We start from the raw sequence: 27,833 nt of genomic DNA on the forward strand, positions 1-27,833 counted from the left end.
GGAATTGAACCTGGGACCTTTCAGTTCGCAGGCCGATGCTCTATCCACTGAGCCAAACCAACTAGGGCAATTTATAGCAATCTTGAAAACACATTTCTCTCACATCTAGAACCATAGTTTAAAACCCAAGGAGGACCAAAACATGGAACAAAGTGTTTTTACCGACCGAAAAACATTCCAAATTAATTCTAACAGTGTTTTTAATCACAATATCACACCACTAGATGATAGTCTTCAAACTGCTCTAACCTCACAGTTCAGCAAATCTGGCGCTGTGATTAGATCACTTACCACACAGCTCCTGCCCACACACCTCCTTGGCTGGGCGTGTGGAATAGGAGAGGCTGCTGGCATGAGGGGCAGGGCAAGGAAAGTGAGACAGCAAGAGGTCAGGAGGGCTCAAAATCTAGTGTCATCTTGTAACTGGTCTAGCACAGTCCCTTAAGTGTGCTCCGGACCTCTCTGTCCATACTCCTCCCAGTCGGGGCTGCCTCCTTTACTTCCAGCGCCTGAGGAACAAGGGCTCAGGACCCAAGGGTCAGTTCTATCACCCCCTTCTCTCCGAAGCTTTTCCGGAAACCCTAGAACACTACTCTCTTTAGTGGCTCACCATATTTGAACTCACACCTTCCCGAGGACTTGTTCACATTTGGAGTAGAATGCTTACGAACATTTTAGGTGCTGAATTAATGTTGACTGAACATTCGCTGACATGGAGAAATTTTGGTAGAAGAGGGGTGAGACTTCCCATTGTTCCCAGAAATGCGTGGCTTCAGATAAGAGGAGATATCGAGTATTGGGCTGGAACCATTTGTCTTGTTAAAATCCAACAATTCCAATCCCTCTCTCTTCCCCCCACACTTTATTTCTTGACCCCTGCTCCTCCCACTCACGAAAATGACTGCAAATATGTGTACTTTGACCTCACAACAAAAAACAAGAGGGAAAACTATCCGGTTGGAAAACACCTTAGCAGAGGTCAACCTTTCTTCATCTGCCTGCTTCAGATACAAGACATTTTTTGGCAGAAAAGGAATGGGGGGAAAAAGAGTAGACTTAGAACACAAGACCTGACTCTCCAATGTATCTTTATTAGAAGAGACAGAACAAACGAGGCTGGGAAGCTATTCGTGCCAAGACAAAGTTGTGTGTGCCTCAAATCGTAGGTAAGTACTTTCTCCTTAGGGTTGGAGGCCGCTTACAGTATTTTTATGCAAATTCCCCTCTATTTCATTGCATTTCTCCCCAAGTCTGAATTTTGAGAGGTTTAGGCAACGGCTGGACCCAGGAAGAGCGAAGGTTCCTGACTTTTTCTCGCTCCCCCTGATGACAGCGGCAGCCTGGAACCACGTCCTGCCCAGGTGGGCGTTCGGACAGTCTTTCGGCGACAACGGTCACGGCTGCCGCTCTGGCCCGCCCCGTGCACCTGCTCGGCGTCCAGCGGCCTCTCGCCGCCAGTCCCCGACCCGGGGCTCCCGCCTCGCCACACACCTAGCCCCGGCCAGCCCACCCGCGGGGCTGCGGAAGCGCCGGACCCTCGGAAGGCGCGGCGGAGCCCCAGGGGCCAGCGCTCGCAATCACATGGAGGCCCGCGCCCGCCCCATTGGCTGCGGCCGAGCCAGTCGCGGCGCTCGCCGGCTGCGGTTGGCCCCGGAGCAGCAGCGCCTGCACGGACCCGGAGTCCATGTTACGCTTTGTCTAATTCCCCCCGTTACAGAGTCATGTGCTGCTGCTCCGCTCGCCGCCGCTGCCGCCGCCCGTGGTGCCCCGGCTCCTCCGCCGCGCTTCCAGGTGGCCGCCGCGGGCGCGGCCGCGGGAGTAGGGTCCAGGGCGCCGCGCGCCTCCGCCGCGTCCCGGTGCAGCGCCCGCCGCAGGTGATGCCGCCGCCTCCCGCCTCCGCATAAGCCGGGCTCGGCGGCCGAGCTGCCCGGGCTGTCCCCCCAGGTGGGTGCGCACCTCTCCCGGGCCGGGGCCGGGCTGCGCAGGTGGGAGCCGCGCCCGAGCGCGCCGGCGCGACGCAGGCGTCCTGCCCCCGACGCCGCGGCCCGAGCGGAGGCTGCGGCCGCGAACTGGCAGCGAGGGGGCGAAAAGGGGCGTAGCGGACGGCGCGCGGGGCCGGGCCGGGCTCCCGCCTCTGACCCCCAGCGGGCCCGGAAGATTGTTCCGCTTTGGGCAATTGTAGTGACGGGCGCCGCGGGCGCCTGGGCCGCGGGCGGTGGGCCCTGCGGGAGGAGAGGCCGTGCAGCCTCCCTCCGGCTCCTCCTGGCGCGCGCTCCGCTCGCCTCCCTCCGCCCAGTCGGAAGGGCGGGGACACCCGGGTGCGGCTCCGCTGATTCCTCCCGGAGGTGGGTGTTTGGTGTCTGGCCTTGCTGGCCGGGTGCTCAGAAGGTGAGCCCTTGAACTTCTCCAGAAGCGCCTCCCCGGTTTCTCCCCGCGCCGGGTGGGCTGGGAAGTGGGGCCGCGCCCCGCCCCCAGCGCGGGGCGGAGGGAGCTGGAGGCGCGCAGGTGCACCCAACCCGCTGCGGGCCATCTCCGGGTTGGGTACCGGTAAAATCCGCTTCTAGCTTGTTTTGCAGCGTGGGCACTTGGGAGCGGGACTTGTGCTGGAATCCTGTCCGGGGGCTCGGAAAGGAGGAGGGCTGGGGGATGGTTGCCCAGCGGGCCGTCACCTCCGCTTGCTGGAGGGTAGAGAGGGGCCTTCCTCTCTCTGGGGTCCTTTACTTGGAGTATCTCTTACTGTTGAAGAAATAAGGTTTTGGTTTCTTAAAAAGTCGGCCGCAGTGAAGAAAAGCCGCTACAGGTCGAGGGAAGGAAGGTAGGTCCCTGTTGGAGAGGGGAGGTCGGGTGTGGGGTCCCAACCGGCACACAGTTGGGTGGGTGGGTGTGTGTGGCAGTGGCAGAGGATGGGAAGGTAGGGTTTTCCGAAAGAAGAAGCACAAACACGAGAGGAAGGGATCTCTCAGGAGGTAAACAGAGAGGTAGGGAATAGGTGTTGGGAAGTCCTAGCCCTTGGTGGGGCCCATTTGTTCTCATACATGGCTCCTTCAGCTTTGCAGATTCCTTCTTGAGTTTGAGAAATATTTCTTGTTGGGCAAGGAAAGCTATTAGGACATACTCTGAAAGAGACACAGTAGTAAAGAGATAGCTGACGCCTGGAAACTTTCCTCAGCGGCTTTGACAATAAAACGCCATTCAGTCAGCGTTTATTGAGCACCTACTATGTGTTCTGTGCTGGGCGTTGGAAGAGGCTGGGACCGGTAGGGAATTCCTGTCTGCAGAAATGGTGAGCGCTGTTTACCTCATAAACAACCAAAGGGCACTTCTAAGTGCCAAGAATGACTGTGATTCAGACCTTCCCCGCTAGCACTTCTGGGGCCTCTGATTCTTACACACTTGTGGGAAGAATCCTGGACCATAACCAGTAAATGGGGTCTTCAAGGAACATTTGTATATACAGTTTATAGATACTTGACTAAACACCATTAGTTGGGACAGGATTAGAGTTGTCGCCTCTATGTTTGACATTAAAAATGCAAGAGCAAGATAGGAAAGATTCTGAGGTGAAAGAGGTAGTTAAAATCTGGCAAAGTTTTATTTGGAGTGGTTGGTCTCGCTAGATCAGCGGTTCTCAACCTGTGGGTCCCGACCCCTTTGGGGGTCAAACGACCCTTTCACAGGGGTCACCTAAGACCATCGGAAAACACATATATAATTACATATTGTTTTTGTGATGAATCACTATGCTTTAATTATGTTCAATTTGTAACAATGAAATTGGGGGTTACCACAACATGAGGGACTGTATTAAATGGTCACGGCATTAGGAAGGTTGAGAACCACTGCTCTAGGTTATTTGGGAGCCTCCCATAAGATGATTAGGCAGTCCATGGAGCTGGAGGGGAAATATTCACAATCATGAATTGACATGCTTTATTTATGTATTTAAACACTTCATCTCAGATTTTTCTACTTTGCATTGAAGTGTGGGTGTGTATGTACTTTCTTGATTAAAACATAACACCTTAAGGCTGGAGAGAAAACTGACCTTAAGTGACCATTCCCCCAGTGTGTTCCATTATGATGAAACAGTGAAAGTATTGAGCCATATTCATATCTTTTTCTCCCCACCAAGGTTTCCAGAATTATATATATTAAAAAAAAACAAAAAACAACTTGGTCAAAACTTGGTCTTTTTTTCTTTTATTTTATGCAGAGCTTTTTTTTTTTTTGCATGGAATTAAGTTTATTGTTATTTTTTTAAAATCCCCTCCAGAGCTTTTTTATTATTATTAATTTTAGAAAATTTTGATGTGTTTGGTATATTGCAATAGCTAAATTGTTTTGGTAATTGTATTTTGGAAATTAGACTTGGTTCAGTCTCAGTAATGGAGGTAAATTGGCAGTGGCTGTGAAAAAGTAGTTTCGCCGAAACCGGTTTGGCTCAGTGGATAGAGCGTCGGCCTGCAGACTCAAGGGTCCCAGGTTCGATTCCGGTCAAGGGCATGTACCTGGGTTGCGGGCACATCCCCAGTAGGAGATGTACAGGAGGCAGCTGATCGATGTTTCTCTCTCATCGATGTTTCTAACTCTCTATCCCTCTCCCTTCCTCTCTGTAAAAAATCAATAAAATATATTTTAAAAAAAAGAAAAGAAAAAGTAGTTTCATCAAAACTGTACTCATGGCCTGGCTGGTGTTGCTCAATGGTTGAGCATCGACTATGAACCAGGAGGTCGTGGTTCCATTCCTGGTCAGGGCACGTGTCCGGGTTGTGAGCTTGATCCCCAGTGGAGGGCGTGTAGGAGGCAGCCAATAAATGATTCTCTCTCATCATTCATGTTTCTGTCTCTCTCCCTCACCCTTCCTCTCTGAAATCAATAAAAATATACTTTAAAAAACTGTACTCATGATCATATGTTCTTAAAATGGTATTTGGTTAGGGGTTTCACATATAATGGGAGCTGCTCTTTGACATCTAAGAAATGGCAGCCCATATTTATTGAGTACCAGCAGGAAGCAGAGAACCAGAGTAGGTGCTGCGATGCTTGACAAGGAAGGAGAGGATTCTTGAACTAATAGAAGGCAGGTAAGAGGTGCACGTGAGGATGCCACCAGAAGGAAACGTTGCATTTGTCCTGAACAGTGGTTCTCAACCTTGGCTGCACATTAGAATCACCTGGGAATCTTTTTAAAATCCTGACTTCTGGGCCTCATCCTCCGGAAATTCTGTTTCTTTGTTACTAATGTTGTGGTCCCACCCTGTAACAAGGAAACAATTTCCAGAGGATGAGGCCCAGAAATCAGGATTTTAAAAAGATTCCCAGGTGATTCTAATGTGCAGCCAAGGTTGAGAATCACTGGTCTAGAAGGTCAAGGAATACTGTAAGTGGAAATGGTGTTTGGAGCCGGATGGAAGTGCTGTGTGTGTTGGAGAAGCAGGAAGGAACACCCATTAGGGGAAGCTTTGAGATCTGTCATAGGTCAAAAATAGTAAGTAGGTTTGCTGGCTGGAGCTGAGAACATGACTAATGAAGGAAGGTAGAAAGAATCTAGTTAGTGGAAAACTTGAACCACAGGACAGTGGTGTTAATCATTTGCCTCAAGAAGAGTGGTTCTCGACAAGGGGTGGTTTCGCCTCCCAGCAGACATTTGGCAATGTCTGAAGACATTTTTTGCTTGTCAGAGCTGAGAGGCAGGTGCTACTGACATCTAGTGGGTAGAGGCCAGGGATCCTGCTAAACATCCTGCAATGCCCAGGTTATTGCCCTACAACAAAGAATTATCCTGTCTAAAATGTCAGTAGTTCCAGGGTTGAGAAACCCTGCGCAAGAGAGTGAACAGAAAGGCCACTGTGAAGTGAAGTTACATCTCAGAATAGGCCTTGAAGGGAAAGGCCTTCTTGACATGTGGGGAAAACAAGGGTTAGAAAGCCAATCTAGGAGACTTCTGCTGTGCTGAGGCCTGATGTGATTAGGATCTAGGCAAATCCTAATAAGCAAAGGGCATTCTTGAGATCATGGCAGGTGAGCTAGGCGGGCAGTATATCTAATGTTGGGTAAGTGGGAACAGGAATTTTAGAGAGATCCTGATCTAACTGTAGTACATTTTGGGGGGGGGGGGGAGGGGAGAATGATGATTTTTATTTTTTTAAATATATTTTATTGATTTTTTACAGAGAGAAAGGGAGAGGGATGGAGAGTTAGAAACATCAATGAGAGAGAAACATCGATCAGCTGCCTCCTGCACACTCCCCACTGGGGATGTGCCCGCCACCAAGGTACATGCCCTTGATCGGAATCGAACCTGGGACCCTTGAGTCCGCAGGCTGATGCTCTATCCACTGAGCCAAACCGGTTAGGGCCTGTAGTACGTTTTTACACTTGCTAGGCAGCCTCTGTTTAAACTCCCCAAGGAACAGGGAACTCTGTTAAGTGACCTCACTTAACATCTTCAATAGGTTCTGCAACTCTAAGTGAAACAATATATAATGAAGCTTGTTTTATCATAGGCTAATCGATATAAACAAGATTTTAAAGTTCCTACGGCATCTCATCAATGTTATAACAAAACGACTTCGAATGAAATGATGTTATTTGAGGTCCTGCTGTATTTTGAAGGCATGCCATTATATCTTTGGACTGTATAAGTTTATTATTTGAGCTGAAGACTGCCTCCTTGAAACTGCCATCCATTGATTCTATTCCTCTGGAACTACCCACTTCCACAGAACAGGGCTTTCAGTGCACAAAGACAGTATGATGTCTCCCTCCCCCTAATTCATTTTTCCTCAATGCAAAATAGTCCCAACTCTTTTCACAGTCCTGGGTGGGACATGGTTTCTAGGTGTCTTCTCAGTCTGTCAGTGTCTCTTGGAGAGTAATGGTTGTCTGGAATTGAATATGGTAATTGAGAAGGGATCTGGTCAGCCAAGAGTACAGTAGAACAGCTGTTTGCTGACACCAAAGCATAAGTATCTACTTAGTGCAGCTTAAGGTCAAAACACTGCCTTAAAAAAAACAAACCAAAGAAACAACATAGTGTGTAGCACAGACTCATGTATAGGTTCTGGACAGTAAACACTTCAGATATTTGTTGCAGGAGTTGCTCCATCCTGTATTCATTGGGCAGATTTTTTGTGTGTAAAGTTGAGTGGAAGTCTTGGTTTGTTTTTGTCCCCTGCTCTGTGTTATCCTGTTTATTGTGGTCTGGTCTTCGGGTCTTTTGAGATTTTTAAAATCTTGATTCTGTCTTCTAATCATGAGGGAGGGATAGAGGATGACTTTGTCAAAAGCTTTGTTGTCGCTAATATCAATGCTACATGAAACCTAGTAGTTTGGTACTGCCGGTCCTATTTGAGAGCTGGGGCGCTGAGTGATAGAAGTGAATTCCAGGGGTTGGTAGTCCTTAGTTAACTTCTGAAAAATCTGTGTTTGTGGTCATTCTCCATTGCATTTAGTTCTTGCTTATGTTTGCACCTGAGGTGCCCTTTTGAAATTATTTGAGTCTGTTGCAAGCTTCTGAAATCTGTACTCCATCCTCTGGGGTTTTTGTAATTCTGTTAAAAGAATTTTTAATGTTGTGTGCACATCTGAAGCTTGCCAGATCAGTTGCTTTTGAAATTTGTGAAGAAGCAAACAGGATAACTGGTACTGGCAACAACCATGCATGAATTTGGTTCCCACTCAGACTAAGGTGTTTTTTTTGTGTGTGTTTTTTCCCCTTTTCTTTTTGCTAGTATGCCCAAAATACTTAATTAGTGACAGCTTTACATTTGGAGAAGGAGAGAGGATTTGGGCTTAGAAACAAGCCATTTTTCAGAACTAGGCTTTAGCTTGTCATTGGTATAAATTTCATACTTATCAGATTTCATTGAGAAGATATTAGGAAATTGCCATTCTCAGATGTCTTTGGAAGCAGGCAGGTCAGAAATCCTAGGTGACTCAGTGCCAAGTTCTTCAAATGTTCTAGATTTCTCCAACAAACTAGATTTAAATATGCTTCTTGGTTCAGGTGGCAGCCATCCAAAATTTCAGATCTCATAGCCAATGTGTGCAATGTGTTGTCTGTCTAAATGGTACAGTGTGCCTCCTCTCACCCCTGCGCTGTGTCTGTATCCTCTGGCAATGAAGGATATTATTATGAGAAGAAGGGGTGTTTTGTGACTATGTGAGACTTTTTTTTGGGGGGGGGGGAAATATTTGAAAACTTTTAGATATTGTTCTTTTATACTTTCAGAGGTTGAGTCAGAGTTGAAGTCACCTTGGGATTAAGGATGCAGTGTATCATTTTGAATAAAAAGAATTTTATGGATGGGAGGGATTAACACTTGGATTTTTTAGATGAGAAAATCGAGACCCAGGGAGGTGATGTGATTAGGTACAGCTTATACATTAGTGGCAGAGTAAGCATTTGACTCCATCTACCTTAAAGACCACAAACAAAGATTTCTAAGGATAAAGATTTCCTTCTGCTTAGACCTGTGTAAACAGTGGGTCCCTCGGGTCTTATTTACATAATTGCTCCAAAAGAAGGAGTCCACAGTGGACAGTAAGCTCTTGTGAATTATGAAATATCTAACCAATGGGGATTTATTCCAAGGAAACCGAACTGGGATATGTTAGTAATCAGATTTGCAGGTGAGTTTCTTTCGGACAAATATGAGGTCAGATATTAAGGGGGAAATTATGGAACTGTCACAGGATGGTGTTTTGGTGGGCAAACCCAGGAAAAGGCTTCAAACATACTTTCAAAATGTTGGCCCACTTGCAATTACAAAGGATGAGAAATGCTAAGCTTCATTAAAAAGATTTTGGAAACACAGTCTTAATTGAGTTTCCACTGTGCTTTGTTCAAAGCATGGGCGCCTGGCTTTAGGAAAGACACCAGCACCAGAATGACCAATGTAATGGTTCCCAGGAAGCGGACATTCGGCTAGAATCTACAGTCCATTCTAGGAGGCTCCATGAGAATAGGCCTTGCCCATTTGTGTTTCTGGTAAAAATATTAGGATTTCCAGCATCTGGAAAGAAGAGAGCTGGGAGGAGATGTTATCGAAGCCCATGAAACCACTAGGGTAGGGACAGAGGAAGTCAGGATTATTTACCTTGTGGTATTTCAGTTGCCTGCTTCCTATCTGTGTTGTTCTCCACTGATACCCTGGTGTACCACCTATGGCTTGCCCTCCTGCAGGGATGCATGAAGAGGTATAAAGCTTTATAAAACATAAATTCAGGATGAATGCAAGAAAATATGGTACTAGTTTTCCTTTTCTAATTAAATTTATTAGGGTGACATTGGTCAACATGAACGTATAGGTTTCAGGCATGGGTTTCTATGTTACAAAATCTGTATATTGCACTGTGTGCCCACCACTCAAAGTCAAATCTCCTGTCATCATATGGTACCAGTTTTTCTTAACGCTGATTGGCATCAGAATCAGTGCGGGGAATACATAGTTTCCATCTGAAGTTGGGAACCCTCCAGTGTGGTAAGCCAATTTAAGTTACAGGTGGATTTTTGATTGCAGGCGTGACCGACACCCATAATCCCTCTGTCATTCCAGGGTCAACTGTATTTTAAAGTTACATGAGCCCGGCCCCTTTTGAATCAGAATGCCTGGGAGTGGAATTTCAGTTTGAAAGGAGCTTTCCCCACTCCTAAGCGATTCTGATGTGCAGCCAAAACTGAAAACCACTATCTTACATAGTTGTACATAAAGGCTAGGTACCAACTGAAGACACCTTTAAAAAGGTTTCGAAACATTAGTAGTTTTCAGTTGGTTATTAAGACAAGCAAGGAGCTTTAAAGATACATCTGTATCCTTGGAAGGAATAACCAAGATAGAAGATGCTTCACAGTGTGGCCCTTGATGCCCCCATGAGACACTGCATACTGGTCTGGCTGCCATGATGGGCCCAACTCACAGTTCTTTTTTTTTTTTTTTAAGATTTTTATTGATTTCAGAGAGGGAGAGAGAGGGAGAGAGAGATAGAAACATCAATGATGAGAGAGAATCATGGATCGGCTGTCTCCTGCACGCCCCACACTGGGGATCGAGCCTGGAACCTGGGCATGTGCCTGACCAGAAATCAAGCCGTGACCTGGTTCATAGGTCAACACTCAACCACTGAGCCACGCCGGCAGAGCCACAGTTCATTTTTGAGCAGTCGCTTCCAGAGTGGGTCCCTGATGACAGCTGCACCAGACTATGCAAAAATAAAAATCAAGATAATATACAGCAAGCTTTTCTGTTTTTAGTGCTAAGTTTATTCAATATAAAGAGACTTTTAGAAACAATCTTGGGTTGTCCTTTGTACTTTGAGGTGTTAATATGTATTTTTTTCCTTTTAAGAAAGGGTGGTGATAGTTTGCTCTTTGGTGTCATTCTTTAGTCACCTGAAACCTGGCAATTTTATGACAATCTTCCTTTTGAAGTTTTACTAGTCAGTGAAATCAGAAGTCTGGCCACTGCTCCTGCTCTGAGGTGTTCAAGATGTCTGTGTCCTCCTCTTGACACCTGCTGTTGGGGCAGGCTCACCAATATCGATGTTGGCCTCCATCAGGAACATTTCATTTCTTAAAAATGTTTTGACTTTCCTCCTCTGCTTGCTGGTAATAGTTAGGAACACTGCCAGAGAAGGCTTCCGTTCCCCAGCAACCCATAAATCCCATTGCTAAATCTCAGCATCGACAGATCACCAACACTGCAATGAATTCTGCAGAGCGGGGCGGAGAAGGAACTCGAGGAGGACCGCATTTCTCTCTGAGGGATGTTGACCACCAGAAGCTGCCTCTCCAGGTCTCACACAGGGAGACAGGACACATTCATGCCCATCACCTTGAGTGGGAAAGCCATCAGTCAAAATTCTCTCACTGATTGTCCCCAGCCCAGCTCTGAGAAATGTTTGAAAATTCAAATTCTTTGGAAAATGGCATCCATGATGCTTTCAATAGCACTCCACAGAATAAACTTTTAAAATTAGTTTGTTATCAGATATAAAAATTAATTTAAAACTTAATTGGTCAAGATGTAATGGAACAATTTATGGAATAACCAAGGTTAATAATAATAACTACTTATTAGACATTTACTGATTGTCCAAACCTGTGCCCCAGAATTTAGTCCTCAAAACAATCCTGAGGAGAAGATGGGCTTATTCCCATTTTACAGATGAGGTTATTGAGGCTTGAGAGGTTATGTGATCGGAAAAAGAAACACACACACAAAAGGGAGGTTTTAAAACTAGTCTTGTTTATTTCAAAGTCAATTCTAATCTGTATTCTCATTTCTTTTAGATTTCTATGTATTCATTTTATAGTATCTATTAATATTTTTGTTAAAAATAAATAAGAGAATCAGACTTTGAGGTGTAAAGGGACCTCACAACTCATGTAGTCTGTGCTCTTCACTTGTAGATCAGATCTGAAACATGCGGAAGAGGAGAACTGTAGTGGCACCCAGATCTTCAAGCTTCAAGCTTGTGTTCTTGTCAGCACACATTGGTTTTAGAAAATACCAACCCGTTGGTAAAACCACTGGAGTGAAAGTTCACCCTAAAATTGAGAGGGTAACTTTAAATCACTTGTTTTGGTGTTTTCTCTGACCCTTTTCTATTTTAACAGTAATTGGCGGTAGAATGCCAATAGTGCACTCCTCCTAATTAGGTTTGTCGTTATGGTAACTACTGTTCATAAATATATAAAGATGTAGCTAATAAGCAAATGTTTGTTAGGGGTTATGTCCAAATGCTTGCTGAATAGATGCTATACCAAAGATATGCATTCAAGACAATCATTATATCCTCTAAGTAAAGAATGAATTAATAAATAGCCACATATCTATATATCTTATATTTACAGTCTGTTGTATTTATAGATGTATTATGCTCAACTATAATTTCATTGAAGTGAGTTCATTCTGTTATAGTTTTTTTGGTTATGAAACATTTTTGTTTTTGCTTAGTTCTAAGTTGTTTTTCTTATAAATTATTTGTACCTGGAAAATTCTGTACCAATCAAAAGCTTTATAATTACACCTGTAATTTTGGTACTAAACAAAGACAGAGAAAGATAGAATTGGAAACTAGCTAATGGCTCCTGGGGGTCTCAGGCAAATACCAAACACTGCCTGAAGTGGGCCTCAGGTAAGATGATTTGTGGCAGCTGCCACTCAACCTCAGGGTAGGGTGATCAGGAGGGAATGGGGGTGGGCCTGTGCTGAACAGGTCCTGTCTAAAGAGGGTCCTTTGAGCAGATCTATTGTTACCATATGGGAATGTGGGTCAGTCTTACCAGATCTTCTGGTTTTTTTACTATAACCCAGAAATCTGAATTATGACATAAACATCTGATTTTACAAGATTGGCTAACTCAACACTTAAAATCCTTCCTGCAGACCAAACAGAATAGCTTTGTGGGTTGGATACAGCCTGTGAGCTTTGGTCCTTAGAAATAGAGAGCCCTTTAGTGGCCAGGCAAATGGAAGCATAGGATTTGAATAAAAGCACAATAGCAATTTTTAAAAATATATATATATTTTATTGATTTTTCCACAGAGAGGAGGGGAGAGGGATAGAGAGTCAGAAACATCTATGAGAGAGAAACATGGATCAGCTGCCTCCTGCACGCCCCCTACTGGGGATGTGCCTGCAACCAAGGTACATGCCCTTGACCGGAATCGAACCTGGGACCCTTGAGTCTGCAGGCTGATGCTCTATCCACTGAGCCAAACCGGTTAGGGCACAATAGCAGTTTTTAAGTTGAAATGAGTCAAAACTTGATTTTATTATTTTGTGTGCACTTCTCACACCTATACCTCACCCAATCCTAAAGCCCCATACTTGTAATGGTAACAGTTTCTGCCCTTTACATTTGGTATGTTATGTCTGGAGTGGCTGCATTTGAAGGGGTTGTCTTGCCTGAGGATTAATATTTTCCAGTGAAAATATGTAGAGTACTAGAGGCCCGGTACACGGATTCATGCACTGGTGGGGTCTCTTGGCCTGGCCTGCAGGGATTGGGCTGAAACCGGCTCTCCAACATCCCCTGAGGGGTTCTTGATTGCAAGAGGGCACAGGGACCCCACCGGGCCTCTAGTATGCGTATAAGATCTTTGGTTAATCTCTTCCTACCCCCTCTCCTCTTCCCTCTGAGATTCATCAGTCTGTTCCACGTTTCCATGCCTGTGCGTTGTGCATCTGCCCCCTGGTGGTCAGTGCGCGTCATGGCTACTGGTCGAACGGTTGCTTAGGCTTTTATATATATAGATAAGAACAAAGCATCTAGCACAGCGGTTCTCAACCTGTGGGTCACGACCCCTTTGGGGGTCGAACGACCCTTTCACAGGGGTCGCCTAAGACCATCGGAAAACACATATATAATTACATATTTTTTTGTGATGAATCACTGTGCTTTAATTATGTTCAATTTGTAACAATGAAATTGGGGGTCACCACAACATGAACTGTATTAAAGGGTCACGGCATTAGGAAGGTTGAGAACCACTGATCTAGCAGATGATGATAGGAGGGAAGGGGATAGGTGGGCCCGGTGGTAGAGAATGGAGGGTAAGTGCCACTTGGAGGTGAAGAAAGAGATCACTTACCCAGAAGATAAGGGTAAAGGAAGATTTATTTGTATCTTAAGGTTGATTTGGGAGAGAACAAAGAGGAGTCCTTACATAGGGAAAATTGTGACCCAATAAATATTTAGAAATAGTGCAGAATCCATGTGGATAGGCAGAGCGCTATTATTTTGCCATTCCTAGTACATGTATGATAATTTGTGTTGTGGCTTCTGCAAAAGGAGAATTGGAATGAAAAGGAAGGGAAAGAGTTTAGATCAGAAAGGAGAATATAGAGTAATGAAAAGAAGAGAGGACTGTAGAACAGCTGATATAAAAATGAACCAAGAAAGCTGGAAAATGTTTGTAGAAAATTGGCCAACACTCATCTCACCCTCCTCCCCCAAACCACTGCATAGTCTGCAGGGGTATGCATGGCAGCCTCCCCCCCCAGCCCTCCGTCCCCCCATCCCCCCCTGATGGCTCTGACACCAGCTTGTGGAGGGCTGGTGTGCTGAGTGCCACTGGGAGCAGCCCACACCCTCCCTTTGTGTGACGTTAGTGGCAGCATGCTGCATCTGTCCTGCAGGGCACACTGCTTGGAGAACAGTGCAGGCTGAGTTTGAGCCGCTCTCCATGGCTGGGTGCCCTGTGCAGGGCACAACCTCACATCTGTAGCATTGTGATCCTGCTAGTGCTCCTGTCTTTAGTTATATCTACTCTTCTGTGAAAAATCCTTCCATCGTTTAAATATAATTTGTTGTACATGCGAAGAGAAGAAAAAGGTGGTATCTTAGCAGATCTCTATCACCGGCCGAGTCTAGACTCCTAGCCTGAGAGGGGATTTTTAAAAAACATTTTTCTCTTAATTATCCCAAGTATAGCACACTGTTCCTGGAATTTCTGCATTTTCTGAGAAAGGAACCTTTTGATTCATCGGCAGGTTTTATTCCAGGCCTCAGGACTGTCATCCCTGCATGATCTGAACCCTGTCGTTCTCAGCTGGTGTAACTTTACATTGTTAACACTTTGGTTGCTTTCAGAATAAAAACTGCATTTTTAAAATGTGCCCCCGCGTTAGTTTAATGCAGTAAGTGTCTTTGTTCTTTCTCATTATGGGAGCTGGTTTGTGGTAGTGAGAGAATGGGTACAGTTTTGCTTGCACTGTTGCTGGGAGGAAAAAAAATTCTTCAAATTCCACTGTTTGTTCTTCTAGGGACTCGAGTCCACAGATGGAAATCCTGGAAGATCCTTTCAGGAAGTGAACCTTGTAAATAATCTTTGTGCTGGTTTGGGGCACTGTGGATTAACACCTTGTACAAGAAGTCTTCTTTAACCTTCTTACAAAACGTACTTTAAAAAGAGCACAGTAGAGACTAATCTGGAAATAATCATAGGAAACACTTACGTAGTACTCACACGTGCCTGGCACTGTACGTGTTGGGAGCACTTTACACGTATTAGCTCATTTACTCCCCACAACAGCCTATTTTGTAGCCGAGGACACCGAGGCTTTGGCCCCCAATCGGGCTGCACTTGCCCATCACCGTGAGCAGCCTAGGAACTCAAGGCTGTGGTTGGAACCCAAAGCTCAGAATCTGGACTTGAATCTGGACTTTTTAGGACTGGTTTATTGCCTCTTAAACTCGCTCAGAACAAGAACCTTCTTTGCTTTCCACATCACCTCTGCTTGAAACTCAGGGTGAGGGTTTGATTTTTTTAAAAAGAGAAAATTATGCTCCTTTTCTAATACCTCCTCCCCAAACCAAACAAACAAAATTGTGAGGAAACAATTTCCATCTAGGAACAGAAAGCTAGAGTATCTTTGTGGAACACCATAATAAAATGCTGGACTGAAAATTCTCAGGGCTGCAGTTGGGGTCTCGTTGCTGTGACAACCCTCAGTCTTGGCACCAGAATTGTTTTTAAGAGCATCAGCACTCTGCTACCTTTACCTTTACAGCTAGTGGATTCACTGAGCTGCTGTGAGAATGCTTTAGAAATTGCTTTCCACAATGAAATATAGGGCCGTGGGAAGGATCAAGGACTTGGAGCTCAGAGGACTTGAATTCTGGTCCGGGTGCTTTCTTCTGCTGGCCTTGACCTTGGGTTTCATCCCCTGTAATAATGGCAACACGATTGGTTTGGTGAGGATAAGAAACTGTTCTCTATGACTGTACTTCATTAACAGTAGCCTGTGTGTGTGAGTGGGTGGGCCCACATGTCCCGTGTGAGTCCTGGAAGTCATATTCTGTGGGTGAGTGGTAAGGGGGGTGCTTGGGAGGAGTCCGCAGGGATCGGAACTTCTTCCCTTTCCTGTTCTCTCCTTACCTGTATTCTAGTGTGGATGATAGTGTGGGTGTTGACTCGGTTTCTGGCCCAGACTCCTTTTCCTTGGTTTTCCCCCCTCCTACTTTGGGCTTGCCTCCAGTTTGCCTACAAAGTGCTGTTTGTTGTAAGGGTGAAGCAGGCGATTCTCTGGGCAGCGACACTGTGGCTGCAGGCAGTTACTGTAGTTCAAAGCCAAGAGCCAAGCTGGAGTAGGAGGGGCACTGACGGAGCTTGTTCCTTAGAATATTGTACATTGATTTTTGAAGGAAAGAAAGGGAGTAAGAGATGACTTTTCAATAGAAATATTATGAAAGGCCCTTCGAAACAGAACAAAGCTGGGTAAAGAGAAAGGGCTTTAAGAAATCACTGTTTATTACTTTGAAAGCAAATGTGCTTGCTCGCTCTCTTGTGAAAGCAAATGATTTTTGAGCACTTACTATGTCTTGCAATGCATTCTGGTAGGACAGGAAACAAAAGATAATAATAAATAATAACAGCAGCTACCATTTTGGTGCATTGCAAAGGTGGTCTGCTTTGGGCCAAACACTTCTTGTGTTAGGTCTTCATGTCAGTCATGAAGGTAGGTATCATTTTTGGTCCCGTTTCAAAGATTATAAAATTGAGGCTCTCAATATGTTCAAGTAACCTCACAGGGGTTACAAGGTTAGTGACTGGAAGAACTAAACTTTGAACCTAGGCCTCTCTCTCATCCACAGTATGGAAGATAAATGAGTTACACCCCTGCTTTCTGGGGGAGAATAGTGTGTAAACAGCTTAGCATAATTCAGGGCAGCATGCAGCGTATGCTGTAATTTCTGCATAGCTCAATTTTTTGGACATTTGCTCAAAAAAAGAGGAGAATGGTTTTGACTGGAAAGATCAGAGAAGGTTTCACAAAGAAAAATAATTAGAGCAGGCCCTTAAAGTAGGAGAAAGATGGAGGCTGGTAGGGAAAGGTGAACGAGGTGAGGGAACGTTGGGTCAGGAAAGCATGGACCCGTAAAAGATGTATGTAATGTGTTTGGGGAACTGTGGTGTGACAGAGTGAGGGATGTGCGAAGGAAGGAGGGCAGAAGAGTAGTTTGGGTCGTATTACAGAGGGCCTGGAGTGTCCTGCTAAGGAATTTGGACTTCATTCCATTGCCTTTGAAGGTTATCCCATTAAAGGTTCTTGAGAAGGGAAATCATTTGCTCTCATCTCTGCCTTCAGTAATTCTGGTGACAGTAAAGAAAGGAATAGAATGTCTGTAGTGGAGATTCCTCAACTGGCCTGCACCTTAGGGTTGCTTGGGGGTTTCATAAATATACAGATTTTGAACCCCAACCCCCCCAGTGTTTGTGACTCTTGTAGATCTGGGTGGGGTCTGAGAAACAAAGTTTATTTTATTTTTTAAAAATGTTTTTATTGATTTCAGAGAGGAAGGGAGATGAAGACAGGGAGAGAGAAACATTAATGGTGAAAGAGAATCATTGATTGGCTGCCTTCTGCAGGCCCCACATTGGGGATCAAACCCGAAAGCCCAGCATGTGCCCTGACCAGGAATCAACTGTGACTTCCTGGATCATGCTCAATCACTGAGCCACGCCTGCCAGCGGAGAACCAGTGTTTAAAAGGCCCCGCAGGTAATTCTGAGCTCAGCCAGATGCAGGCATAGGTCTTTTAGGCATTAGGACATTGGGGCAAAAGGTCTGGGCTGAGGTTAATATGTGTTTGTCATTGTGTGGTTGTTTTTAAACCATGGAAAGGGGCCAATAATCAAACCTTGGGGAAGGTCTGTCTAAGTTTTATGGTTTGCTTTTTATTCTCTATACATATTAATAATCTCAGAGCATAGTCATTTTCACATAAACTTTCCCATTCATAATCTAGAATGTTGTATGGCTCTAATTATTATGCCTTTGTGCTAACTTTCCCTTTTTGTCATTATTGTTTATTTAGAAGGAAATGGACTATGTAGGATTCCCTTGGTGACTGTCACTTCACTGACAGTCTCTCTTGGAGCCTGGACTCTGGAGTTCACTGCCTGGGGCATGGTGGCTCCAGGGCTACATAGTTCAGCTCTGGAGTCTCTTAGGAGTTGCATGAAATACTCACTTGTACATTTCCTGGGACCCAGCATGAGTTTAGGGCATTTCTTGAGTTCTAAATCAGCTACTGACTTTATAAGTATAATTTTTGCTGGGAAGGCAGACAGTTCTACCAAGGGAGAAGTGATTTCTCAACATTAAAGAAATTAGAAATTATAATTTATGCTTAAAAAAATAATGTTAGTCCAAATTTTAGCTCTCTCCTCTCTTCCTTCTCCGCTGTTCTTTATCCTGTCGTGTGTTCCCAAACCATTCTCATGACCTTCTGCCTGTGCGGCATATTTGTAGTGGGGCCAGATTATACACACACGATTGACTCTTTCGTCTGACCTCTAGATTCAGCCTTTGAGCCCCCTCATTTCTTTGAGTTTTGCTAACAAAGTGTTCTTGTTGGAAGAAATATTATTTCCCATGGAACTTTACTAATGGCATGTAGAAAAATAATAGGGTCATGCTTTTTTTAATATGTATTTTTTATTGATTTCAGAGAGAAAAGGAGGGGAGAGAGGTAGAAACATCAAATGATGAGAGAGAATCATGGATCAACTGCCTCCTGCACATCCCCCACCAGGGATCGAGCCCACAGCCCACGCATGTGCCCTGGCCCGGAATCGAACCCTGGTTCATAGGTCAATGCTCAACCACTGAGCCACACCGCTCGGCAGGATCATGCTTTTTGAAGTTCAGACCTAAGGTCCTAAAATTTTCAATATATCCAATGTGCTGTTGCTTCCTTTACTTAGTCTTGGCATTTCAGATCTAGAAGCAGTTACTACCCATTGGGCATTTTAGCTAGCCCCTCCCTGAAAATTAAAGGGAGCCAAAAATGAAACTGAATTTCTTGTTTTCCCTCACCTCTGTTAATTGAGATTAGCTCTCCCTCATTTGCCCTTTTCATACCTCCCAAATTAATGTTTTGTGCAAATTTGATTATAACAGCATGAATAATTTCTAAGTTACTTTTTAATACAGATTGAATACTGATCTGTTCCTTGTGCTTTTCTTCACATCCTAGTAGATATAGCCAGTGTGGTTTTTTATTTCTTATTTTTGTTAATCCTCACCTGAGGATATTTTTTCCAATGATTTTTTTAGAGAGAGTGAAGAGAGGGGGAGAGACAGAGAGAGAAGCATCAATGTCAGAGAGACACATCCATTTGATTGCCTCCCACAGGTACCCAGATCTGGGCTGGGTATGGACCCTGCAACCGAGGTATGTGCCCTTGACCAGAATTGAACCTGGGACCCTTCAATCAGAGGGCCAACACTGTAATCACTGAGCCAAACCAGCCAGGGCTAGCCAGTGTTTTTCTTTCCAGCCTGCTTAACTCCTGTGTGGTTCTTATAGTTATACTAGGGGCCCAGTGCACAAATTTGTGCACCTTGAAAGGAACTGTGGGCTGCAAGGCTGCGGTGGGCACAGGGACGGGTCTCGGCCCATCCTCTGTGCCCCCACTTGGCCTCTCCCGCCATGGTTCCCCAGTCCCCTGTCTGCCAGCAGCCCTGCTCCTGCTGCCTCTGTTTGCACCCACTGACGGTGTGGAGCAATTGGGGCTGGCGCTGTCAGCGGGTGCGAGAGGCAGCTGCCGGCCCCGATCGCCTCTCAGGAGCAGGGGGAGGTGGAGAAGCCTTGAGGGGCGATCGGGGTCAGCAGCGGGTGCAAGTGGTGGCTCCAGCGACAGTAGCGGGTGCAAGCACCGGGCGGGACTGTGGCATGTGGGAGCAAAGAATTTTCAGTAGCCACCAGAGGATCACCCAATGACAGCGACCGTCGCCCCAACTTGGTCTGGTGCCCCCTGCTCACCTGCTCCACCATCTTGCCATGGCCGACACCCGCCATGTTCTGCACGTGCCCCCTGATGGTCAGCGCACATCATAGCGACTGGTTGGTTGGTTGTTTGGTTGTTCTGCCGTTCGGTCTCTTTGCATATTAGGGTTTTATATGTATAGATAAGTTTCAGTTGACTTAATAATAATCTCAACTTCATGAAAAACTCTATCTCCCTAACCGGTTTGGCTCAGTGGGTAGAGCATCGGACTGTGGACTGAAGGGTCCCAGGTTCGATTCTGGTCAAGGGCATGTACCTTGGTTGCGGGCACATCCCCAGTAGGGAGTGTGCAGGAGGCAGCTGATTGATGTTTCTCTCTCATCAATGTTTCTAACTCTCTGTCCCTCTCCCTTCCTCTCTGTAAAAAAATCAATAAAATATATTTTAAAAAAAACACTGTATCAAATGCTTCACCAAGATCAGAGTACATATGGTTCATTTCATTCCATTTCCTTGCTAATTCAGTTGTGTTGCAGCCAGATAGTCCTGTAGCCTTTCAGATTCTGGTCAAGGTGAGGAAGCAGTCCTTTGTCCTGGCTTTTCCATTCTGCAAATATATTTTCCTTCCTTTTCAGTATTTATTTACTAAGCAACATACAGCAGACTCTGCATCCCCGATTCCCCACAACCAGTGGTTACATTTTTGTTGCAAAAAAGAAATCCCAGGACCCATTCTGCTCCTCTGTCATATCTATGAGTCTATTCCCCAGGACCTTCATGCTGGAGAAAGCAAGCCCAATCCAGTTGTGCACGAATGGTAGTAAAATGGATTGATCAAAAATATACTCTGGCCAGCCAGGCTGCTCAAGTTCAGATATTTGCTAGCAATGTTACCGTGGACAAATGACTTCATATCTCTGTGTCTTTTTCTGATCTGTACTATGGAGGTAATGATAATTTCTACCGCATAGGGTTGTCATCTGGAAAAATGGTGTTAATACACATCAAGTGGTTGAGTTTGTTTCACTAGATTCAGTTTAAAAATTGATGAATATGATTACTAGAAGTGGTGGGGTGATTACATTGTAAGGTATAAAAATGTCGAGTCACTATATTATACACTTGAAACTAATATAACCAATATAATATTGTATACCAACTGTACTTTAAAAAATAAAAAATTTGTAAATAATCTTTCACAAGTTTGTAATAACGTTTCTGGATTTTGCAGCTACTTTGTTTCTCTTTCATGCTGTGTGTCTTAGCCATTTCACTGCAGGCAAATGAAAAATCAAATTATCTGATTTTTGCCACCGTAAATTATTCATAAATTGCTTTCTTCATTAAAATTCCATTACAGTTCAGAATAGATATATTCAGTTACAGTGATGTGTGGGACTTACTCCCTGGTAACTCCTGTTTTGCTACCTTAAGATGTGTAATTGTACAAATGTGTAGATATATATCCGCACCTGAGGATATGTTTTGGAGAGGAGAGAGAGAGAGAAACGTAGATGTGAGAGACATTGATTGGTTGCCTCCTGTACTCGTCTTGATTGAGCATCTAACCCGCAACTTTTTCGGTCTATGGAACAATGCTCCAGTGAGCCAACTGGCCAGGAAATATTTATATGTTTTTAAATCCTTTTAAAGAACATTATTATTATTATTATTATTTTTAGTAATAAACATTATATTTCTTTGACTTGTTAGGACCAATCCTTTTAAGTTATTGGACTTTTAATATATTATTTTTAAATGAATGCCTAAAGAGAATTTTAAATATATTTTAATAAAGGAACAGAAATATCCACTACAGAAGATGAATAGACAAAACATGCCTTCCAAAGAGAAATGTGTTATAGGACAATGTTTAGTCTACACAACTCACATCACGATCAACAGCCAGTAAATAGCCTGAGGCTGTTCGTTGCTAGCAGTCTATGCCAAGAACATTTTGAATACTCTAAATTGTGTACAGGTATTTGCATTTAGTCAAACGTTGGTGATTTCTTGCTATTCTTTCATAGTAATGCTTATGAAATCACAGTCCATTAGTCAGTATGGCCCACTTTGCATGTGTATTTGCATACTGACTGAAGAATGAGAGGGGAAACTTGGAAAACCTGTGTTAAGATTTTATCCTTCACAGTTGGATGGATTGATCAAATGGATTGCCTTAAAAGCCATGGCCCAGGTGTATCTGTCTTATTTATTATATAAAATAATATTCAGCTGCATATTTAACCCAATCTATATCAACTTATATTCCTAGAACTTAAAATAACTTGGCCTGTTGCAAAATACATGTTTATAGTTTATACTCTGCAAAAATTTGGCAAGGTGATGAAGTAACATGATGCAGTTGAAAAAGAGCATTACAAGTTGTTTTTGAAAGGGAGATTCTTCTGCGTAAAAGATGTGTGGCACAGCCAAAATGCACCCCCTCGTCTCTCCAATTAAGAGGAGAAAGAACAGACCCAGGGTGAATTTGAGCTCCATTACCTACTGCTTTGAAAAAAACGACTTAACATCTGTGATCTCGGCTGCTGCCTCTGTCAGAGATGATGACTTCTCCCTGCAAAGGCAGTGCTGAGAATTCAGTGGGGCAGGGCAGGTGAGGGACCCCATGTAGGTGTCGCTAATTCTGTGCAGCATGGGTGAGTTTGGGTATTTGGAAGCGGAGGAAACCGAGGCACTGAGCTGAGGGATGTACAAGCACAGACCTGGTGCTACCCTGGCCCTGAGTTTCTACCTTGTGGTTTGGTCTTCCAAGCCCTGCTGTGGGGGTGCTCTAAGGAGTGCTTTCCTTCTCAACTTGCTCAACACCAAGAAACTCTGTTCCCAGAAAGAAGCTGAAACCATCCTGCCGGCAGATTTTTATAATAAGATGATTTGCACCCCTTGCTACATTTTTGCCTTGGGAAAGGACACTCTGGCTCCTTGAAGACGGTTAATGACCCTCTGTGGGCAAATGCCAGTCGAGCCAGCCAGTTGGCTCTGAGGATATCTTCCTTAAAAGCCATGGCCCAGGTTTAGCCGAGGCCAGAGTTGGGGGGGTGCCAGTGCCAGAGACCTCCATCACAGGAAAGCCTATTGCACGAGCTACCCTGGAAATGAAGACAGAGACAGGGACACCCATTTGAAGGCTGCTAGGACAGAGAGGCAGTTTCTTAGGTCCCCGAACAGTTTGTCATTTTTCATTTTTGTAAAATCCAACTATAGTAATGACCAAGAATCCTCATGCAGAGAAATCTTGAGGCAAACATTTTTAACCATTTTAAAGGAAGGTCTTTCTAAGATAAAGAAAGATAAGCAGCAGCATTTCAGATATGAGTTTATCATCTCTTCTTCCACACACGTTAGTCCTCAGGAAAGCTATCTCGTCACTTAATTTGGAGCCTCTAAAATTGGCTTTACAATGTTGCTGCCTTCATCCATGGACTATGGTACTTAGGGAATGGAGACTTTCAAAATGAACCTCCAATGTTCTTCCAGAATCACTTTTATCTGTTGTGTATCATTTGTGCTTACTTGGGAGCATAATTTTTCTTTTCTTTCGTGGTGGTGAATTTAATGTTTTATTTTTCTGCTCAATGGTGGTAAGGATGAAATACTTTCCTGTGAAATACAGAAGGGGCAGGAGAATAGATAAACTGGGAAAGTTTGACATGATGGTCGGGCCTTATGGTTGTGAGGAAACATGTCAGGAACTGATGCAATCTTAGGAGTGATGTATTATCCTAACTGTGAACTTTGGAATTCATACAGCTGAATTTAAACACGCCACCTTTGCTTTTTAAAAGAGTCTCATTTGTCTTCAGAGGTTTTTCTTCTGGGCTCTTGGAGTTATAATGAGTAACAGAAATGAAGGCCAGAATACCAAAAGGTCTTTTAAAATAGAGTTGCATTTTTTAAAACGTAATTATTGACAACATTTATTAAATGAGAGAGCTGAGAGAGAAGTTTTGAGCTAAATGCCCTCCTTGTGGGGAAAAAATGGCAATGCTTTAGGAGGAAGCATTACGTTTTTGAAGAAAGACAAAGAAAGGTGCAGGGTAAGCAAGGGAGTGTGAGAAGGATAAAGGAGGCAGCAGAGGCAGAGCTGGACCCTAAAAGGATGCTAAGAACCCACAGGAGGTTGTTAGTAGTAATAAGCCCTCATTAGACAGTAATAAGCCCTCAAAACAACAGTGAATTCTGGGAGAAAAAGCAAGCCCAGTGACCATCCATTCCTTTATCTCTGAGGGATCCTAAAATTTACATGCTATCATTCTGTAGGAGTCAGGTTCCTGACCCACCTGAATGAATAATGTGAAGGTTGGGAATGCATCTCTGCCCCTGCCCAGTCCTGCCAATCACACGAGGGCCTTGCCCTTGCCTCTCACCTGCATGTCCTACAACTCCAGAGCCTGTGCTGCTCAGTGAGGCGATGGGGAAGGGCAAGTGCGGTACAGTCATCAGAAGACAAGACAAAAGCACTCACCTCACTCTACAAGTGTCTGGGGTCTCACCGTTGCCAAGAATCTTAATCGTCTTTTAATATGTGCTCCGTTTCATGGCTTGTCGGGAGAATAGAAGCATGCTGCTGACAAGTGAGTGTAAACTAAGTGCTAAAGCAGAAAGAAATGGAAAATGAGAGAGTTTCGACAGTTTCAGTAAAAGTTGAGGGCAGGCGTGTGTGTGTGTGTGTGTGTGTGTGTGTGTGTGTGTGTGTTTGTGTCGTCCCCCCCCCCGCCCCCCCCCCCCCCCGCTTCTTCTTAAAAAGGCCCAGTTAGAGAAAAAGAATTCAAGAAACAAATATTAGTCAGCTGATTAGGTTCTAAATTGGACAGACTTTGTACCTTGGCATATGAGTAGCTATCCTAGAACCTTTTGAACTTTTGCCACCGAGTAATTCTGAAAAGGCTGACAGAGCCAGTAGCAGATAATGAGAAAGATCACACTGTCCTCTGCTCGAGTAATCAAGGTACACATTATTCATTCAGGTGGGTCAGGAACCTGACTCCTACAGAATGATAGCATGTAAATTTTAGGATCCCTCAGAGATAAAGGAATGGATAGTCACTGGGCTTGCTTTTTCTCCCAGAATTCACTGTTGTTTTGAGATTTAGCACAGGGTAGAAGAAATGGCCCAGATTTTATACTTAGGAAAGACCTGTTATTTGACCACTTTGTAGCGGAGACGTTGGGACAGTTACTGAACTTCTCGGACCCTTTTTCCTCAGTTGGGAACATGGGGGTAGGACTTTTACAGATCTGTTGGGAAGTGTTTAGACCAGTGGTTCTCAACCTTCCTAATGCCGCGACCCTTTAGTACAGTTCCTCATGTTGTGGTGACCCCCAACCATAAAGTTATTTTCGTTGCTACTTCATAACTGTAATTTTGCTACTGTTATGAATCGTCATGTAAATACCTGATATGCAGGATGTATTTTCATTGTTACAAATTGAACATAATTAAAGCATAGTGATTAATCACAAAAACAATATGTAATTATATATGTGTTTTCCCATGGTCTTAGGCGACCCCTGTGAAAGGGTCGTTCGACCCCCAAAGGGGTCGCGGCCCACAGGTTGAGAACCGCTGGTTTAGACTAAGAGGAGATTAAAACGAGGTGCTGTCTAGCACTGAGTAGGAGCTTTATGTCTATCAGTTCAATCACAATTTAGCTTTTTTTTTTTTTTTTTTTTTTTTTTTTTTTTTTTTAAATTAAATCTTTATTGTTCAGATTATTACATTTGTTCCTCTTTTTTCCCCCCATAACTCCCCTCCTTCCAGCTCCCACCCCACCCTCCACCCTCACTCCCCACCCACTGTGTTCATCCATAGGTGCATGATTTTTGTCCAGTCACTTCCCGCATCTCCCACACCCCTTTTTCCCCCAAGAATAGTCAGTCTATTCCCTTTCTATGTCCCTGATTCTATTATAATCACCAGTTCATTCTGTACATCAGGTTATTTATTCACTTGATTCTTAGATTCATTTGTTGATAGATGCATGTTTGTTGCTCATAATTTGTATCTTTACCTTTTTCTTCTTCTTCCTCTTCTTAAAGGATACCTTTCAGCATTTCATATAATACTGGTTTGGCGGTGATGAACTCCTTTAGCTTTTCCTTATCTGTGAAGCTCTTTATCTGACCTTCAATTCTGAATGATAGCTTTGCTGGATAAAGTAATCTTGGTTGTAGGTTCTTGGTATTCAGCACTTTGAATATTTCTTGCCATTCCCTTCTGGCCTGCAAAGTTTCTGTTGAGAAATCAGCTGACAGTCGTATGGGTATTCCCTTGTAGGTAATTGAGCCTCTTTCTCTTGCTGCTTTTAAGATTTTCTCTTTGTCTTTTGCTCTTGGCATTTTAATGATGATGTGTCTTGGTGTGGTCCTCTTTGGATTCCTTTTGTTTGGGGTTCTCTGCGCTTCTTGGACCTGTAAGTCCATTTCTTTCACCAGGTGGGGGAAGTTTTCTGCCATTATTTCTTGAAATAGGTTTTCAATATCTTGCTGTCTCTCATCTTCTGGCACTCCAATGACTCTGATATTAGACCGCTTAAAGCTGTCCCAGAGGCTCCTTACACTATCTTCACACTTTCGGATTCTTTTTTCATTTTGCTTTTCCAATTGGGTGTTTTTTGTCGAATCTTTGGTTTGATTATTGTACTCCTCTGGTCTGCTATTGGGTATAATATTCTTTATTTCAGTCCGTGTATGCTTACTTTCTAATTTCTTTATCGTAGCATCGAGGGTCTCATTAGTTTTTGTGAGGCTCTGCAGAAATTTATGGCAAGCCCTCAAAATTGCGATTCTTAGCTCCATATCCTCCATTTCTGTCATGTTTTTTTGTCTCCGCATCTTTTATGCTTTCTTGGTGCACCCCCTTGTGGTCACTGTGCGCAGTCTTGTTCTAGCCAAGCCTTAATTGTTGTAGTTAACACTAGAGGGGTTTGACCACCAGGCCGGCTGGCTGTGGAAATCAGCTGTGTGGAAAACGTCTGCCTTCTGGGGAGGTGCTAATCCAGGCTTTGCCTGAGGCAATCGGCAAATGGCTGTGCGCAGGTTTTGGGCGGGGCGGGATCAACAGGGCGGGCGGATGGGAGCAGTTATGGCCACGCTCAGTCCCGTTCCCAGAGGCTCTGCTTCTCAGAACCCCGGTAGCCGCTGCAAACCTCGGAGAGAAAGCTGCCCTCAGGTCCCAACTGATGCCGGATAATCCCGCTTCTCCCGTTTGAGTCTGGGTCCCTAGAGACTCGCCCGGATCTGGAGCCCAGAGTCTGAGACTCACTCCCGGCAGAAAACGACAACCGCGCCCTCAGCCACCAGCCCGCTTTGCGCGCGCACCTCGGTACCTTTGTATTTTCCACACTGCGCCGCCTCTGAGCCTCGATTTGCTGTTCTCTTTCCTTCTAGTTGTGGAGTCTCTCTTCAGCCAGCCTTCCTGTGGTTCTGGGTGATGTCCGTTCAGTCTTTTAGTTGTATTTTTGAAATGGTCCACAATTTAGCTTTTTAATGTAGAATAATCATCCTTGATGTTCTCTTCTCCATGTTTAGTTTTGAGACATGAATAACTTATTTATGCCATCAGCTTGATGAGGAAAGGAGCTGTTTGTTGGAGACAGCCCTGTAACCTGATAAATGTGTGTGTAAGGCCAGGCAGGGTACCCATGAAGCCCTCCACACCTGTAGCCCAGAACCAGGCACTGAACACGTACAAACTCTCAAACTCCTGACGCTGGCACACTCTGGATATGGCAGACTCTTAAACCATCTGTTTACTAATGTTTAAACACTACCCTGACGTTCACCTAAGTCAGAGGTTAACAAAATGAACATAAACCCAGAACTTTGGAACTGCTCCGTGATTCATGCACAAAGAAATACTGAAAGAATGCACTACACGATGGTCTTTTGTGTGAAACTGGTATATGTAAGTGTTGGGGTTAGGATCCCGAGAGGAGAGAGCCTAGGAACCCGGAATACGTTCCCCCCTTAGTTCCTGGCAGCTGTGTGCACACTCTTTTGAGTCATCTCGGCACTAGACAAGTAGTTTCCCATCCTGAAGCTCTTAAAGCAGAGGGGCTGGAGG

At 44.4% G+C, this 27,833-nt stretch overlaps 1 protein-coding gene across 3 annotated transcripts in view; it reads left to right on the top strand.

Moving 5' to 3' along the window:
- The first annotated feature begins 1,715 nt into the window (after nt 1-1,715).
- Nucleotides 1,716-27,833, top strand: part of LRRC8D (leucine rich repeat containing 8 VRAC subunit D) — a 120,916-nt gene continuing 94,798 nt past the window's right edge. Inside the window, exon 1 of one of the 3 annotated variants that reach the window (XM_070405570.1) lies at nt 1,716-1,944. The gene's annotated coding sequence lies outside the window, so the exon portion shown is untranslated. Of the gene's footprint in view, nt 1,945-2,367; nt 2,389-2,600; nt 2,816-27,833 lie in introns of those variants that run through there. The other 2 variants (XM_070405571.1, XM_070405569.1) reach the window with 2 other exon arrangements.

The sequence above is a fragment of the Myotis yumanensis genome, unplaced genomic scaffold (genome assembly GCF_028538775.1).
Source record: "Myotis yumanensis isolate MYYU_CA2020_CCGP unplaced genomic scaffold, mMyoYum1.0.hap1 SCAF_2, whole genome shotgun sequence".
Lineage (NCBI taxonomy): Eukaryota > Metazoa > Chordata > Mammalia > Chiroptera > Vespertilionidae > Myotis > Myotis yumanensis.